This window comes from Carassius carassius, chromosome 19 (genome assembly GCF_963082965.1).
Source record: "Carassius carassius chromosome 19, fCarCar2.1, whole genome shotgun sequence".
Lineage (NCBI taxonomy): Eukaryota > Metazoa > Chordata > Actinopteri > Cypriniformes > Cyprinidae > Carassius > Carassius carassius.
Window position 1 is genome coordinate 30,223,547 of NC_081773.1, and position 18,501 is coordinate 30,242,047.

An 18,501-nucleotide genomic window follows, 5' to 3' on the forward strand; every position below is an offset into this window, starting at 1 on the left:
CGTGGCATTTAAAAAAAAATTGCTAAATGAAATCTCACGTTTATCAAGCTGTAAAATTTTTGATTAATTAATTAATTAAAATAAGAAAGAAATCATTAAGTTACGTGTTCCATGAAGATATTTTACCATAAATATATCAAAACTTAATTTTTGATGATGTATTGTCCTATACAAACCATACATCAATGGAAAGCTTTTTTCAACTTTCAGATGCTGTATGAATCTAAAAAAAAAAAAACAATTATATGTATATAATAAAATTACCTTTATGAAGAGTTTTGTGTTCCAGGGTTACATATTTGAAAGCGTGATTATTATTATTTTTTTTTTAGACGGTTAAAAAGGTAAGGAATAAAGGAATCGAGATTCATAATGATTAATTTTTTGCCATTGTTTTTCGAGCGTTTCTGAAATCTATTATCTAATCTTAAAAAAAATTCCAATATCCAATCCTAAAATAGAGAGAAACAATTAAATTCTCCTTACTCAGATAAAACAGAGATATCGACCTGTCAAACGGAAGGACTGTGTGATCGTAGCGCTCTCGGTCTGAGTGAAAAATGCACAAATGAAGCACTGAAATGTTGAACAAGCGCTTCGGTGACGTCACGCCGCTTCCTTCAAGTGCAGTCGAACGTGAAGCTTCACTCCGCCGTTAAACATTCACGCGCGCGCACGAGTCGAGAGCGCGGCTCCGCTACGACTCCTCAGAAACCGGTGGGAAATTATCAGTTAATTTACCTTTTACAAGATCGCCGGATGATTGATCTCAAAGTGAAAGGAGAAGGTGAGTGAGTTATTTCATTAATCTGAAGGAGACCGACCGCGCGTCCTGGTTTGTGTATAGTACGTTAGTACGTTACTTGCTGTTTGTTGTTTGCGCAACTGAATCAGGTTGATAACGGTCATAAACTCACCAAAAGATCACTTATTGATCTCAATCTCTCGTTAAAGTCATCGGGTATAGAATATATATATAGCATGTCAAAGTATTTCAATTAAAACGCGGCTTTTCAGTCTTAAAGATCGTGTGTGAAGTAGATTTTCTGTCATGACTGGGACGTCAAGTGCTCTTTGTGTAACGTTAACTAGCATCACCTGATTGATTAATGATAACTTCGTTGACAGGTCCATGATTCTTTTCATATTCAAAACCAAAAGAACTTTAGAATCTATATATTTTATAATGTAAGTGTGTATCTTGACTGTTCGTTGGACGTTTAAGTTTAGCTATAAAATTGTCTTCGGCTAGTTCATTTCAGTGATGGATATTTAAATACGTTAACGTTAGGCTAACGTTACAAACATCACGTCTGTCCGTTAAAGTGAGCTTATAATAAACCAAAATAATTAGGCTGAAAAGAACTGTAAAGATCGTGAAGATGATTTTCTTTCTTTCTATTGATGTCGATTGCACTTATATAGAGGAGAGAAACATAATTATGTCATTTTTGCACAGTATTCAACACTCTGCTTTGCTTTCAGACAGAAAAAGTCGCCTTTATCTGTTGGTCTGCTGTATGTGTTTTCTATGAAAAGTACATTAGCCAAATCATTCAAGTCAAAATGAAAGGAAACAGCTGGGTGGGAGAGGTTTGATGTTACACATGTTCAGGGTTTGATGTTTCAGCCTGCGTGGATCTACAGTAAATGACTGTCCTTGTTTTTAAATGTTTTATTATTAGATAATGCATGCAACGTAGCAGATGAAGGTGGTGGTGTATAAAGTCTTGATATTGATAGGCCTATTATTTTCTCCAAAAAAACTTAGATTGGGAATAATTAAAACTAGTCTGTATCTTGAAGAGACATTTGAGACTTTTGTGATTTTATTGATTCATGCATCAGAAAAAAAGCCTGAACAGTTTTATAAAGTTTCATTGTGATGCATTTTATCCACTTGCTTGTAAGCAAGGGGTTGTTGAAACAAGTTTCTATATCGAGCCAGATCAACCTTGATCGGTTCCACTTTTGAAGTGTAGCATGCCTCCGTAATCACTATTTAAAAGGAATGAGGTATTGTAATGTTCATTTGACCTCTTGAAATTTTATTGTCTTGTATAGAGATTCACTGACCGTGAGAAATGTCGCATGTGATCGGACCTTGAGATCTCTCAAGTCTCACAATCCAGAGATGTGATTCAGATTCAGTCCAGTGACTGAGACCGTTGTTATTGGCCATGGAGATAAAAGTGGATGTTTTATTATTATAAATAAGACCAAGTTAGAGGAAAATGAATAATAGCAATTACAATAATGAGATTTTGGCTCTAAATTGTCATGAAAATGCCAAAATTCTGCTTTTTTGCTTTTGATTTTGGGATAGTTGTGATATTCGCCCTGTGTGTTTCCCTCTCTCTCCATTTGTCTTGGCCTTTTTTTCTTCAAATGATCCTATCTTTTGGCTATACAGACGATGCCAGAGATCCGAGCGTCTTCCTAACAGCATGACATTGTGCTGTAAGCCAAGAGGGATCCGTGAAATGCGCTTAAATCTCACCGCATTTGAGCTCTCAATACCAGCTGCATGAAGTCTCGGCACTGCTTCATAAGACCTGTTTTAACACAGAAAATATAAAAAAAATCTTTTTTTAAATTGATTCTGAGCAAACCGATTGACTTGAATGCATGTTGGAAAAGCTGAAAAAGAAACCAGCTGAGCTACTGTCACACTACTGAAATATGCATTTAAGTTAGCGGCAGTGCTACTTTTAATTAGTCTGATCAGCGCTCAGGATAGTTGTTATTGATGGTAAGTGCTTTAAAGCACAGTTCTGCGTTTGTGTCTTTGAGCTAATGCGTGGCAGCAGCTGTATTGCTGAGTGTCTGCTGTTCTTCACATCTCTACTGGGAATGCGCATCTCTTCTCGTCCTCGCTGATGCATCGACCTCGCAGCAGCTGCCGGATTGTGTAAAGATGCTTGGAAGCCATTAGTGGAAATGAATTGAAAGGAACAGAAAGACCCTCCTCTTTTCTTTTTTCCTACCTTGCTTAGACACACACACTTTGAGACATGGATTATACTAATGCATTCTCTCAAACTCACGTTTTGTAGTGCAAACAAATGTCTATTGTTGGTTTTTGTAGAGCTACAGTTGAACACAAAAGCGGCCTGTGATGTGCTTGTTTCTCGGCTGCAGGAAGAATCTACAGCTGTCAGGACTTGTTTTGTGGTTCTACCTTTATTTTGCCAGTTGAAAGGAAAACACGGTTTCACAATTAAAGGCTTCAGTGATAAAGATTTTTAGTCTCACGGCTGAAACCGGTTTCTGAGGCATTTCTCAGAATCATTTGTGAAAAACACTTGCGTTCGTTTTTTTTTTTGTACATTTATTTTGTAAATAATAAAATAAACATGACCTAACTGCAGATCAGGCAAGGTTTATACTGTTTGTTACAGTAGTATATCAATTCATCTTTCATGGGAATTTAGTTCCTTGATTGTTTTGGCCTTTGAAAACGTGCATAGCAATACACATTAGGTGTTCAGAAAGAGTTTAGTCACAGTGAGGTAAAGAGGAAGTACAGATGCTATTATGCAAGAACTAACAATAGCAGAAGAAGTAATAAAGAGTAAAGTGTGTCAAAGAGTATTTACTGTATGTGTGCTGATCCTTCTGAAACATTGTAACAGACTCAGGTTTTTTTAATAAGATCCTTTATCTTTTCAGGTATTTTTTTTTTTGCCCAAAATCAGAAAAAAAAATTCTACTAAGAAAAAAATTAAGACTTTGTGTGAGAGAGAGAGAATAATTTTGGCACATTTTGCCCCGAATACTTATTGCTGTACTTGAACTATTTATTTGGTAATTCTTGATCGAGGTAAATCACTTTTCAATATAAAACATTTTAGTTATTTAAATCACTGTGGAGGCAGTACCTGTCTAGTCTTATAAGTTTACAATATTTTTTCCATAATATTAATATTAAAAAATATTTGGTTAATATAATACATTATTTGCATTTCATTAACCAGAATTTGCACATAAAAATGACATCAAAATGTGGCTCAAGTTTTTTGATTTTTTTTTTTTTTTAGAAAAAATAAGATCCTTCACCATTTCCAAAAAAACTGTATTTATTTTGACAATCAAGTACACTTTGATATTATATTATCAATTCATATTTGTTTAATAATAGATTATTTGCACTACAATAATAAACATTTGAAGTAATAAACATTGTCATAAAAATGACATCAAAAAGACAAGTGTATGTTGTCATTATTTATTTATTTATTTTTCCTTTTCTTCATTTGGTACTTGGACATGTTGATAGTTTTCATGAGATTCACCTTCACATAGGGCTGGGTACCGAACTTTGATGCCTTTATGGTATCGAACGGAAAAATTTGATACTATGAGTATCGAAAAATTATTTATCTTTAGGTGCCAAATTTCAGTTTCAAAAGCCAAGCGGACGTTTTTCTTTTGCCAAGCGGCTGTGTCTGTGTGAGCTTGTAGCATACGTGCATGTAAGGACCTAAATTCGCTGTGATTGGCTGTCCAACCACCACGTGACGTGACTGGGAGGATTTCTGAAGATACTCGCAGTATCTTGAAACACGCCCCCTTTCACGTCGTCTAAAAAACAGAGAGAGAGAGACCGATCCGGTACAACGATCTTCTCTGAGCAGCAGGCCACTGTATACGTTCACTTAAAACATAACCGACTGTGTTTACGAGAATACTTGCAGAGACAATTATTTTGATATAATTGTGTGTGTATATGTTCATTCAGAAGTTACGATACGCGATAGATGAATTCATTCTCTGTATGCGCATTGTCTGAAATACTGCTTGCAGCGCGTGCTTTGAATGAGTGAGCGCAAGCTCAGAACGCACGTGAATTGTTTAAAACGCTTGAATCCGCAATATTTAGAAACAAGTGCAAACGAGCAGCTACGATCCGTTTCACCCCTTCAAGCGAGTGAACAACGCGAATCAAGTTAATTTTACATCACTATTCACGATAGCCCATTGGACTGGAAAACACAATAGCCCCGGGACGTGGGGCTAACGATTTTGCGAGCCCGCACCTCAGATCTATCCAGTTTGTGAAACACTGGTTTCCACACTGGTTTCGTTAAACAAAATAAATTATAATTTTAAAAGACTGACTCAAAAGAATCATCGGTTCACTAATCGGATCTTGAACTTGAATTACAGAGCCAAAGATTATCAATTATTGAACATCTCGAATGAATAAAGACTTCAAGTTCATCTGTAAAGCACATAAAGCTATCGTTTGAGTTTATAAACTTCTATTTCATGCATGATTCGTATGGATCTGCTTACTGAATGCAAAGTGTGAGTTCTAGAAGAATGTTTGTGTCTTGATGAGCATGTATCGCTCACTAGGAGTCGCTAAATGAACAGCTGCTGTTCTTTTTTTTTTTTTTTTTCAATGGAGGATCAGTTGCCCTATTGGTTAAATTCCCCAAACTGTTTACTTAAATATTATGTTAATAAATGACATCAAAGCAGGGGCGTTTGCGTTATGATCATAGACTGTATAAAAACATGGACGTAGTGTCTGTGACGTCACCCATAGACTCCTGAAGAGTTTTTGAAGCCTAAAGTGTGCAGAGCGAGCCGTCGCCATCTTGACAGCCCGTCACCGCGCGACTCTCCCGGACAATCGAAAATGGGCAAAAGGGCGGGAGCTGGTTGCTTAAGCCACGCCCACCTAGCGCGACGGCTGTGACAGCAGTGACAATTCACCTGTCACTCAAGTGGCCACGCCCTTAATTATGCAGAACTTTAAGGCTTAATATAGTTTAAATGGATGAGTTATAAAAAAATTCACCCCCCTCACAGTTGTCATGAAGGGCAAAATTTGCTATATAGACCAAAATAATTTTTTGTACCAGGCTGAAAACATGTTTTTTTCTGTTGTAAAGTTCGGCATTTTAACATGTGGAATCTATGGGATTGACTCTCTTTTGCAGCCAGCCTCAAGCGGCCAGTCGATGAATTGCAGTTTTAGTCACTTCCTTATTGGCTTCACCAGAGAGAGCGTGAGGTTGCCGCTCGGTTATGATGTGGTGGGCTGCTGTTGGCCAGAATGTCCAGGGCAACTTTTTGGTCCCAGTCCGCCCCTGAATGGCGCACCCCTATCCAAAAAGCACAACCAGTTGTATCAATAATGTTATCCTGAGTGTGAAGTGTTACCAGAATTTGTTTTAATTAAGATGAAAAATAAAAGTTTTGTGTTTAATGTATTTGTGTTGATGTTGAAATGGATTTTGAATCATATGGTATCGAAAAAAGTATCGTTAGGAACCGGTATCGAAACTGAGGTATCGAAATGGGCATCGGATCGAAAGATTTTGAACAATACCCAGCCCTACCCACACAGTAGGGCTGGACGATTAATCGAAAAATAATCAAAACCGAAATTCATAACCTCTAACCGACGTAATTTTCCCATGTCGGTTATATCGGTTTTTTAATCCTGTTAACACTTCCCCCTTAAAAGCATACTAGCGCGTGTGTAGCCACATGACTCTGCTCTCCAGTCAGTGGCATAAAAGCAAAGCGGTCTGAGCGGTGAGCTTTGCGTCTTCACTAAACTTTGTCAGTTGTATTTGTTTTATGGTTTGGACATTCAAGCGATTAGATGAACGGATGTGTATTCTTATATCGAGCTACCATGTTCGCGCAGCTGCATTGTGGCACGAACACATATAAACAGTAACGTTAGCTATGAAGATCGCGCGCACAGGGGAACACAGAAACTAGTTGTCAGCGCTGTCCTGTGATTTATCACTAAAGTAGCTTAGAATCTCAAAACTTATTATAGCATGTTTGTGTGCAGCGCACATGAAGCAGCACAAGCGCGTGCACAGAGAGCAGCGGTCGGCTTTCGCGCTGCGGGTTCCCGGTTTGTGTCCATTCTTGGACTGTTCTGTGTATTTTAACTGTAGAAAAGGTTGTTCCGAGTCGAAACTACGATACAGAAAACTACATCAGTATATCATCATAAACGCAGCCGTTTTTGTCTTACGTGAACGTAAACCGATGAGAAAGAAAACACACATGTACAGTATTTTTGCTTAAAGAGACAACAGCCTAATAAACGCTCTGCCTGTCATTAATGTTAATCAAAGAACAAAAGAAAATCATTCACTGATCTTGACTGAATATATTTAATAACTTTACTTGATTCATCTTTTTTTATTTATAAAAAGAAAACAATGCAGTGTTTTTAAAGTTTTAATTACAGTTTCTGTATACCTGAAATTTAGTTTAGTTGTATTTATTTATGATATTGCTAACTGATTTGTTTGTTCCTTTCTAATAACTGCTGATAGTCAATCATATTTACAGTACAAACCTTGTCAGTGAACTATGAGGGCAAAAAAAACAAAACCAAAAACCAAATAATCGTTCAATAATCGTAATCGAGGCAAAATGTTCAATTAATCGAGGTTTTGATTTTAGGCCATAATCGTCCAGCCCTACCACACAGCCTAATTGACTTGTAAATCTAATATGTAAAGCACATAGATCCTGTTTTTGAAATGCATCTCTTTAAAGACCTACAGCGATGGGGAGGAATTAGATTATACTGACAGTTTTGAGAATTAATCTGGCCAGAGATTCAAAAAATAAAACAGAGTTACAGTCAGAAGGTCAACACAGATTTATTCAATACTGCCATCCTTGAAAGTGCAACAACCACCTATGAATACAAACCGCTCTGCATCATAGTCTGGTATTTAAGGGATGAAAAATAACACAGTGCCATTTGAATGTGCTGCGTGTTATCAGGCTCCGCTCTCCTGGCAGGCAACAACATTAGCTCAAGGTTACAGTAATCCTGCTTGAAACGGCACTTTTAAATGCTAGCAGAATCACTGCTTAGATTCTGATTATTCAGAATGTTTTTCAATGCAGAACAAACACTGTGAAGCTTGTGATTGCAGTAGACAGAGACTATTAGCCTGATATATCATTTGTTTGTTTATCAGCTTTAATTTAATATAGTGATAATAAAGCCACAAGAGGCTTATGTTGCAGTTATTAATATTTCTTTTGACCAAGAATTTGAGATGGGCACCTGGTTTATATCTTTTATACTACAGCAGTATGATAAACGAGACCAATTTTCAATTAATAGTTATGTAAGAGTAATAATTGGATTGATTATTTTGGACGGACAGAAATTACACTATTTTTTTTCTGAGTTTTGTGCTATTTAAAAAAAAATTCATCCCCAGTATATTATTGTGGCACAGTCTAGAGCTAAATAAAAATAAAACAGAAATTGAAGCTTAGTGTCATTATCAAATCACAAAAGCTGTGATTAAAAAAAAAAAATTGTCAAAATAAAAGCTTTAAAATAAAGAAATTAAGCCAGCTGTAAATATTAGTATTGTACTTTTACAGTTATAATGTAAAAAGTAGTATTTTTAATATTTTTTACAGTGAAATATTACAATAGTAGGCCAAATATTTTTATTTCTTATATATTTGTTGTAGTGCTAATAATAATAATAATTATTATTATTGATAATAATAATAATAGTAAATATAATTATAGTTGTTGTTTTTGGTTAATATATAAAAAAAGTTGTTGCTGCTGGTGGTGTTGTTTTTATGGCTAATCACAACGTTTTGTCCAAATTGTGAAGCCTTAACATCAAGTGCAGAAAAAAAAATTTAATTCTAGCATAAAATTTATATATATATATATATATATATATATATATATATATAAAAAAAAAAAAAAAAAAAACCTGGTCAAAAATAGCACATAAATACAAACTGTGATTGGCTGCTTTTCGTGCTGGTCAGGTGATCTTCTCCAGCCTCAGTAGCCTTTTGAATTTTTTTTGGCCAGAGTTGGTTGCAAATTGGACAAGATTTTTACCAGCAGTCAAAAATCTTTGTGAGACTAGGTTTTTTGGTTGATCTTGAAAAAGACCATATATTTAACTTCAACATAATACATTCATTCGTTTTGTCATGTGCACAGGTCTTCTTGGAGGGGGAGGTCACGTAAGTGTTTTACTGGTTGGGAATGACTAATCGTAGTGCTGTTGAGAATGAGGTCATTGGATGAGGCTGTAGGGGAGAATGTTCTTCCTGGTTAGAAAAAAAAAGGGGATATTGTGTGCATTTAAAGCAAATGAACCACAGGGCCGTCAGTAATTAGGGCAGTTTTCCTGATGCGAGTTTGTGTCTGCGCTGCACCATCCATCTTTCACTTCTCGTGTGCTCTTCCACAATCTTACGCTCATTAATCAGGATGCTGGGCGCCTGCAGGGGGAATCAGGAGGTCTGTCTTCTGCAGAGTCGTTCGGGGGTCTGAAGACAGCAGTTAGGCCCCCAGTGCAGCAGAACAAATGTGACACTGTTTGAATGCATAATTCAATATCTCCTCTTTGTCTCTGGTTGATGTTTTGGAAGGCTGCAGACATGACATGAGTCTTTTTGTGAGTTAAGTATAGTCTCAGTCTCAGACGGCACACCCACGACCGCCCATGATCCGTTCACTGATGCGTGATGCACACAACAGAAAAGCACTTGTTAAAACTGCAAGCTCAGATTGTCTGACATTGAGCAACTTCTAGGAGTCGAGTGCACTAGTCATTAGCAGGATTACTGGGGTTTGTCCTGTTAGTGGCTTTTAATCTTCAGAAGATACTTAGTTTTGTTTGAGGTGCTTGGTAGGCATGTGAACACACAAAAAACAACAACTGTGTTTGGTACTTTCATGTACAAGTGGACTGTTCTTGGCCAGAATAAATGGACAAGATGTTAGGGCTGCACAATTTAGGTAAAAAAAACAATTCTTATGTTATTGCCATTTAGGGCATAGAAAACTCACACATAGTTATTTATTAAAAAATAAACCACCACAAAACTACAGTGACTGTTAAAGATTTTCTTTACTGTTTTTAAAATTAATAGACAACAATATTATCCAGAGAGATGTTTAACTGATGACTACCTTAAAAAAGGTATCTCCTGAATATTTCTTTTTCTGGCATTAACTTAAATGTCTTGTAAAGCTTCTTGTTATTTGTATGACTAATGTTATTTATTCTGTTTTCTCCATTAAGATAGCCCTGCAGCTGACACAGTATTTACAAAAATACAAATACTAATAAATTATATAATTTTACTTTATTTATCTAAATGGTCATAGTGATGTATGTATGTATGTATGTATATTTACTTTTAAATCCGGGTTTGCTGTGTTTCATTTAGTGTTGTCAAAAGACCCGGTACTTCGGTACCAAGTCGGTACTAAAAAAATGAAAATGTGACGGTACCAGGTTTCTTTAAGTACCGGTGGTACCGAGGTCCCGTTCAAACCTGGTTCTTGACGCATACAGCGATATGATTTCCGCGAAGCATAAGACGCGGACGGAATCTCAAAATCCAGTCATGAAAATGAAACTTACATTTTAATATGGACAGTCAAAGAATCTGTCAAAGTTAGCATAAATTAATCAAATCAAATCTCCATATGGACCAGTATCTGTAAATGTTAAGCCGCAAAAGTTGGTTGAAATCTGAATCCTGCATGTTCTGCGTGTCTCTGTGTGAATGAATGAATGAATGGCAGAGACGTGCGGGTTTGTTTACTACATAGCAACCCTCTAAATTGCGAGTACACCACTCGCATATGCTACTAAATCTTCCTTCTGGCGACTAAATGATTTCTAATATTAGCCAATGGCTAATAAATTCTCAGATTTTATTCGCCATTGTGTGAGTTGGAGGCTAAGTATAAGTTTAGCTCAGATAAATGTTCACTCGCCGAACACTCTCGGAGTGCTTTAAAGTTTCACTCTCAGTCAGGCGATCTGTGTGATTCAGTTCATCTCAATGGATGCACAGCGCACCTGTGTTTAATGTACCTCTAGTGTGAAGGTGCACAGATCGCTGTTGCTTTCTCTCACACACACGCAGAGACCGAGAGAGAGAATTGACGCACTACATTTAAACTATTCTTGGTTGTATTTTCCTGTCAAAATAGTGGCATATCTATGGAAATCTTCAGCTGGGTTTTCCTATAACGTTAGTGTGTGGAGTTAATGTGCAAACTGCAATCTCATTGGCTGGCGCTCGCCTATTATCGTTCATTTGATTTCAGCACAAAACCTAATTAATATTCATGAATCCAGCAGCTAATTAATCCTTATTAATCTTTAGTGTGTTTTTATAGTTCTTATTAGAATTCGTATCAATATTATCTTATCAGTATTCTTGTTAGTTTTTCTCACCTCCTTTTTTTTTTTTTTACAGAATCACTGAATGACAAAAAAAGCACCACCACCATTCCAGTTAAAATGTTCAGTTAAATTGACTAATATGCATTTAAACATAGTTGAAACAAATGTTGAAAAAATTAATAAAACTCTTTAAAGAAATAAATCACACAATATTTCTTCCATGTTTTAATTTTAATAGCAAATCCTTTATTTACCAAAAAATAGAATGTTCAAATTTAATTAAAAGACAAATAAAATTTGAGTGAAACTTGTTTACTGTTTTTTGTATATTTGTATTACTTGTAAAAAAAAAACTTTAATCACAATTTTAAATAAGTATAAAGAATGGTATTGGTTTTATTTTTAGTGATAAAAAGTTTTTTTTTTTTTTATTAGCATATTGTGTTTTGCTTTGGTACCGAAATTGGTACCGAGAACCGTGGATTTTCACTGGTATCGGTACCGAATACTGAAATTTTGGTACCGTGACAACACTAGTTTCATTATACGACTACACAATTTGGAAAAATGTTGTGATTATATATGAAGATGGCTATCTAATAAAATAACAATTAGCCTAATAATAATAAAAATATCTGCAAAGTTTAAAATAATAATGGTGATAATATTGATGATTATTTTGCATTAAAACTGTAAAATTATGATACTAGTATTTCTAAATGTCAAAACATCAAACTTCTGTTTTGATGATGAACTGCACAGTGCCCTAAAAGCGCTTCTCATTAGAAGTATTGGAAGAGGGTTTGTGCATGTTACATTACCCAATGCATGTTAAAGCTGAGCTGTAAATGAACACAATGCTGCACTTTACTTTGAACCATGCAGCACATATATTTATTTAATGAAATCACGGTTCATGTGATTTTGATCATCTCAGAAAAATCTATGATCATTTCTATGTCTGATGAAGAGCGTCTAAGTTCGAAGCGTCACCTGTGGTGAAAACATAAATATTTTTCTGTCTCTGGAGCTGTATTGTTCTTACTTTAATTTTTTTTTGGGGGGGGGGGGGTTGTAATCTTGGAAAGCCATAACATTATTTCAGTTTTATTTTGATTAATTGTGCAGCCCTCACAGATGTTATGTTGTTAGTAACAGGTCTAGCTTTGTGATACTACGTTAAGTGTAACACTGCTGAGCATGAGACATTAAAAGCATGGTCAATGACTGTCATGGTTCTGCCTTCATGTCCTGGTTTTTCTCTAGTCTTGTGGCAGGATCATGACAGGCCCGTGTTTTGTGTACAAGCACATGGCCTTGTCTTTGGGCCATGTGCTTGTGTTGTCTCGTTTCCTTGCCCCGCCCCCCTTGTTACCCTAGTTTTGTCATCATTGTTTCACCTGTTCCACCTGTTGTGTTCATTAGTAGCCTCCCTTTATTACCTCGTGTGTTTCTCTGTCCCTTTGTCGGTTCATTGCCAAATGTTGTCTAACGTTGTCATATATTGTCAAGTCTTGCCAAATGTTGTGAAGCTTTGTCTCTGTCTATCTTTAATGATACCTTGCTGTGAGTATTTTTGTCTAGAGTTCTGTTCAACGTATGTTAATTGTTTTGTTGTTAGTTTAGTCTTCGTCAAGTCCTAGTCAAGGCTTTTGCCTTTTTGTCTTGTTTTGCCCCCTCGTGGGTTTTGTTTTCCTATTTTTGTACAATAAACTGTGTTGCTGTGACTACTGTCTGCATTTGGGTTCATCCTCCATCCATATGACAAATGACCGTCTGCCTCTCTCACACTTATCTTTTCCTTCTCTCTTTTTATCTCCATCGGTCTGTCACTTAATTATCTGCTGTAAATGGATGTCACATGTCCTATGCTCAGTGAAGGACTGAGGATTCCTGTGGTGTTAAGAGCTCATGTGAAAATGCCAGTTCTTTTACCTTCTTTATTACTGCTTCGCACTGTTTGTCATAGGCTATCAGTAATGCAGTAACTACAGCTTCTGTCTAAACGCGTTTTCAATTTCATTTCGATTTATCGTGCGGCCGTATATATGAGAGATTTACACATTTACGATTTGTGTCTGTGCACATGCACAATGTAAAAAATGCATGGAAAAAGATTAGAAATTGATTCTATGTATCCTAAGTGAGTTCGATTCAGTATTTTGTGTGGCTGTAATAATTTACACTCTCTCTTCCAGAATATTCATTTTTTTTTTTTATAGATTATTAGATCAGACTGACATCTTATGACCATTAAGGTTAGAAAGAAATGGCCAACAGAACAGACCAGTGGAGATAAGATTGCTGCATTTGTGAACATCCCATTATGTAGATTCATGTGAAGGTGACCTGTATGTGAAATGTGCTGCTCTTGTTTTTTTTCCTCTCTGAAAGCTTGCAGCCCTTTTAATTACCCCTTGCTCACTGTTGATCTATTCTACTTATTAATTACTGACTTTACACCGCAGATCTTCATGAGGTGTTTACCTCATCCACACACAAACACAGGTATTTATCTGTATTAGGGCTGGGCGATATATCGAATATTAGCGATACTATCGGAATTATTTTGACGACGATGTACAATTTGAATATATCGGGAATATCGAATATTTCAAATTCAAGCATACTTTCCCAAAAGAACGCGCCGAATGTCCAAAAAAGGAACCTGTAACTGCTGACTGCTCTACGCCCCTCTACTACGAGAGCTGTAATGAGAGCGGTTGCCAGATAACAAGAGTTTAAATCTCCGAATCAGAGCTCCACTGTTACAAGGATACATTTTCTTCCCGGTGTTTGCTTATTTTAAACAATCTGGCAACCATGCGCACGTGCTCACTCCTCATTGCGGAAGAGCCGCTGACGATAATCTGAAAACACTAACAAACTGGAATTGAGCGATCTAATGAAAGCGTCGTTCAGCCGGTCTGTGTTCTGTCGTGAGATCTCAACTGTATTGTTTGCATTTGTGATCGCAAAATAAATGCACTTACTCGACCGCTGATGTTTGAATAGAGAAACATAGGCTATGGCCATTTGGAATTACTATTGGGGAATTTCACTGATATGTTTACCAGTTTCCATAATATAGACAGAGAGAATGCAAAAGTCTTTGGTATTCATTTATATATATTTATATATAAGAAATAGCTATGTGCATCAGCAACTAGCTCCCCATCTAAGAGGGTTTTTAGTGTCAGTAGGAACAGTTTCATGCCACAGAGCTTCTCTTAAAACCACAGTCAGTTGACAGACTTGTGTTCTTAGCTTAAAAACTTGTTAAAAAATTAAAATAAAATACTTATCCCAGTTGCATAGTTTAAATTGTGAATTGCATGCACTAAAAAGTTGACAGAATGCACTTTCTGTAACTGTTACTTAATTTGCACTGCTTCAGTTACATATAGGCCTACATGTATTCATTAATAAAAAGCAGTAAGTGATCTCTTGGTCTAAATTTTTTAACTGCTTAAATTGGCTGTTTAATCAAATGTTGTTGATTTTCTTTTGCCCATTAAAAAAAAAAAACGTTTTATTTTTTATTATTTAAATGCAAACATATCGAGATATATATCGAATATCGTAAAAAATTTGACAATATCGAGAGATCATTTTTTTTTTGTATATCGCCCAGCCCTAATCTGTATATTACAGCAGCATGTCATCTGATTTATAACTCGCTGATTCTTGAGGGATAAGGCAACACATTTTACCTGTCATTAGTTAGACAATGGAAATATATCCTGTTAATCAAAATCAGAATTGATCACTAAAATGTTTTAGTAACAATTAATATCAAATCAGTACATTTATTTTTTACTTTTAAAACCACAGAGTATACCAAAGTGATGTGCAATTTACTAAATAAATACAATTAAATAAAACAAATAATAATAAAAAAAATATATAAATAAAAGTGAAATGCAAAATGAAATAAATTTATGCTGCTTTAATTTTACTGACATCATACTGGTATTTTTCTGCAAGTACTTAATCCATTAATTTTACACTTTTGGAAGTGTGATCTGCTGATACCGATTTTGCCAATTCAGATTTTTTCTAAGAACTGTAATTGACAGCATATACAAACAAAAATGTCTGTTTTAATGAGTGAGGCATTCATTCATTCGTTCATTCAAATGGCTGATTCATTCAGAAACAAGGCAAGTACATAAGTTATTTGAAACTTTAATTAGAAACTTTGCTTGCTTTGGATATTTATAAAATCACTTTTGTAAATTAAATTTGATGCAGAAAACAAAACAAGCTGATTTGCAGACCAGTTATGAACATGATAGACCATGGTTATTATAGTAAACTAAACTTAAAATCATAAAAAAACAAAACAAAATTTAATATAAAAAGTCAAAATTAATAAAATGAATGAAGACTGTGCAGATGTACTTTAAAAAATAAATTAAGAAAGTGACGAACTCACCTCTAATTTATTAAAATATTTCAAAATATTAACATAATCTGTAATTGTGTATACTAAAATGGCACTCTGATAGAGAGGCTTTGAAAGCTCTTTAATCAGCCAGTCACAGTGCTATGGAGACACTACCTCCTCTTATATCTGCCTGTGTTTTGCTGGTACTCAAACTTTAGAAGATCAATGTGAACAGAACAAAAGAACAAATGAGACTTAATCTGGTAGTCACTGTATAAAAATGAGTGCTGAACATAATATATTGATCTTTTCAGTCAGTCAGTCAGTCAGTTTTTTTTTTTTTTGGCATGGCCCTTTCTTTTCCTTGTCTGTGAAAGTACCACTGGATTCTTGAATTTCAGGTCAATTCAGGTGTGAAGAACTCAAACAGAAAGTCTTGAAATGAAAGGTTTGGGTGTGATTTTGTTCCTGTGTCACCAGGAAATCATATAACCTCATAATCCATCACGTCTGTTGGACTTAAAGGTGGGTGGGGTGTGGATGAACAGGAAAGTCTCTCTTTTCTCAACAGCTGTGCCTTACTGTCATTATGAGTCCTGTCTCATGAGAAGACGATGTGTCTTTCTCTTTCTCTTTTAACAATGGCATCGAGGCAATCTGTAACTCAAGCCATGTCTTTAATTCTGCGCTTCAAAGAGTTTATGTAAAGAGCTTTTCTTTGCAGTGACCTCCAGCACTGGATAAAATATGGCCTTCATAAAAGAAACCGAGTCCTTCCGTCAGTAAAGAGCTGTCGTAGTATGGAGCTTCTTAACGGGAAACAAGCACTTTATGAACAGCTGTGTTTTTGAATTAGAAATTTGCATGCTTTATCTTATGGGAAAATATAATTATAAGTCGTCATGCACACAACAGCATGAGTTATCTGATGAAATGCTCTGTAGGATGGAAATATCCCTCCCCTAATATGCCTCTGCTTGTGTTTAGCAGAATCACAATATAAAAGGGGTTCGTAGTTTTGCTTCTGCAGGACTGCTTGTTGTCTATGATATAATATTTGTATACAAGTAAAAAAAATTATAGAATGTAGTTGTAAATATGTAAATAATAATAAACATAATTTAAAAATGTATGTTTTAATTTTTCAAATTTAACTTATCATTAAATATTTTTTTCCTAAACTATTAGGCATAAGGATGAATGTTTATTTTTTTATGTATATGTGTACATTTATGTGTGTGCATTTATGTGTGGGTGTGTGTGTGTGTGTGTGTGTGTGTGTATATATAAATATGTATGTGTATGTATATATATATATATATATACACACACACATATACATACACATATACATAGACATAGACATAGACATATACATAGACATACACACACACACACACACACACACACACACACACACACACACACACACACATGTATTTCATTAAAAAATAAATAAATATAATAATTAAAATTAACATTTATATATTTTATTTAACTTTTTATTTTAATTTTTGTATTGAATTTTGTATTGAATCATTTTTAAATATTTTTTCCCAAACTCAATCTAAGCTTTATAAGCATGGTTTCTATACTAAATGAACATAAAGAAAAATATTTTTTTATAAAGTTAGACATTTAGAATTTGTACTTTTATGATTTTTTTTTTTTTTTTAGCAATGTTTGAATGCACTTTTATTTTTACTTAATTTTAGAACATTTAACCATCAGCAAAAAATCTTTCTCAGTCAATACATGAGCACGAGCTAACTGGATGCCTGTTCTAGGATATCTATGAGGATTTTTCTTTTTGCCTTTTAGTGAATTTTCCAGCCAGCAGCAATTAGTTTTTTTTTCCTTTCAGCTATTTTGTTCATCTGGTGGTAATTTCCATAAATGTCAGTGTTGAAAAAGACCATATGGAATGACGTGATTTTCATGTAAAGCTCATCCCAGTCAGTCAGTCTCTCTTCAGTTTCACTGTCTCTGTCTGTCTTTATCTGTCTGCCTCTCTCTAAATGTTTCCTGTAGTTGGTAGTTTGAGAGGGTTTCCCTATGCCTGCTGCTAAATGAAATTAAATTCAGTCCTGTGATGGTATAAGGTTATATCTAGTTAAATCTGACAGGACAGAAACTTAATGAAAATTCATCGATGTAATGCAAACAAATACTTGGTTTGCAAAGCATATTTTATAATAGTTTTCAGTAGTGATGCACCGAAATGAAAATTCTGCGCCGAAACCGAAAATTTAGGATGCACTTGGCCGAAAACCGAAACTGAAGCCGAAAATGGCAAATGGCAAAAAATCACAATATAATAATCAAACTTTTATTAACAGTTACATAACAAAACATAAAATATTTTTTACAATAAATATAAATAATAATTATTCTTCAAGTTTTATGTTCCATCAAATAAAATAGTTTTTTAAAAATTGTGCAAAAAAATCCACAATTTTAGAGATTTTTGCAGAACAAATGTTACATATTGCAACTTTGGTGTCCTCTCGTATAGGGCTGTCACTTTTGTGAAAAAAAAAATCCTGTTAGATTTTTGAGACATAGGCAAAGTGTTTATTGAATCGTAAGTAAATTGCCTATATTTGGCGTTGATCCGTTTTTCAACGCCAAATATAGGCAAATCCACCGACAACTAAACAGGCATTAGGGCGAACGTAAAGAGGGCGCTTGAGATATGGACTGCCATAACATCAATGAAAAACATTACTGAAGGCTACATTGATATTATGCACTAATAGGCTCTGTGTGTGTGTGTGTGTGTCAGAACCTGCAGTTGCTGTGTGACACGCGTTCGCTGCGAGCGTATAGTGACGAGCTGGACGCGCTCCGAGAGAAGGCCGTTAAAATCGATTCCCTGTTTTCATTTTCGAAACTTGTGTTGGTTGGTCCGATCGATTG

At 35.2% G+C, this 18,501-nt stretch overlaps 1 protein-coding gene across 1 annotated transcript in view; it reads left to right on the plus strand.

Moving 5' to 3' along the window:
• Positions 1-635: 635 nt before the first annotated feature.
• LOC132094826 (bromodomain adjacent to zinc finger domain protein 2B) overlaps positions 636-18,501 on the plus strand; it is an 88,469-nt gene continuing 70,603 nt past the window's right edge. The window contains exon 1 of the mRNA XM_059499451.1: positions 636-787. The gene's annotated coding sequence lies outside the window, so the exon portion shown is untranslated. The remainder of the gene's footprint in view (positions 788-18,501) is intronic.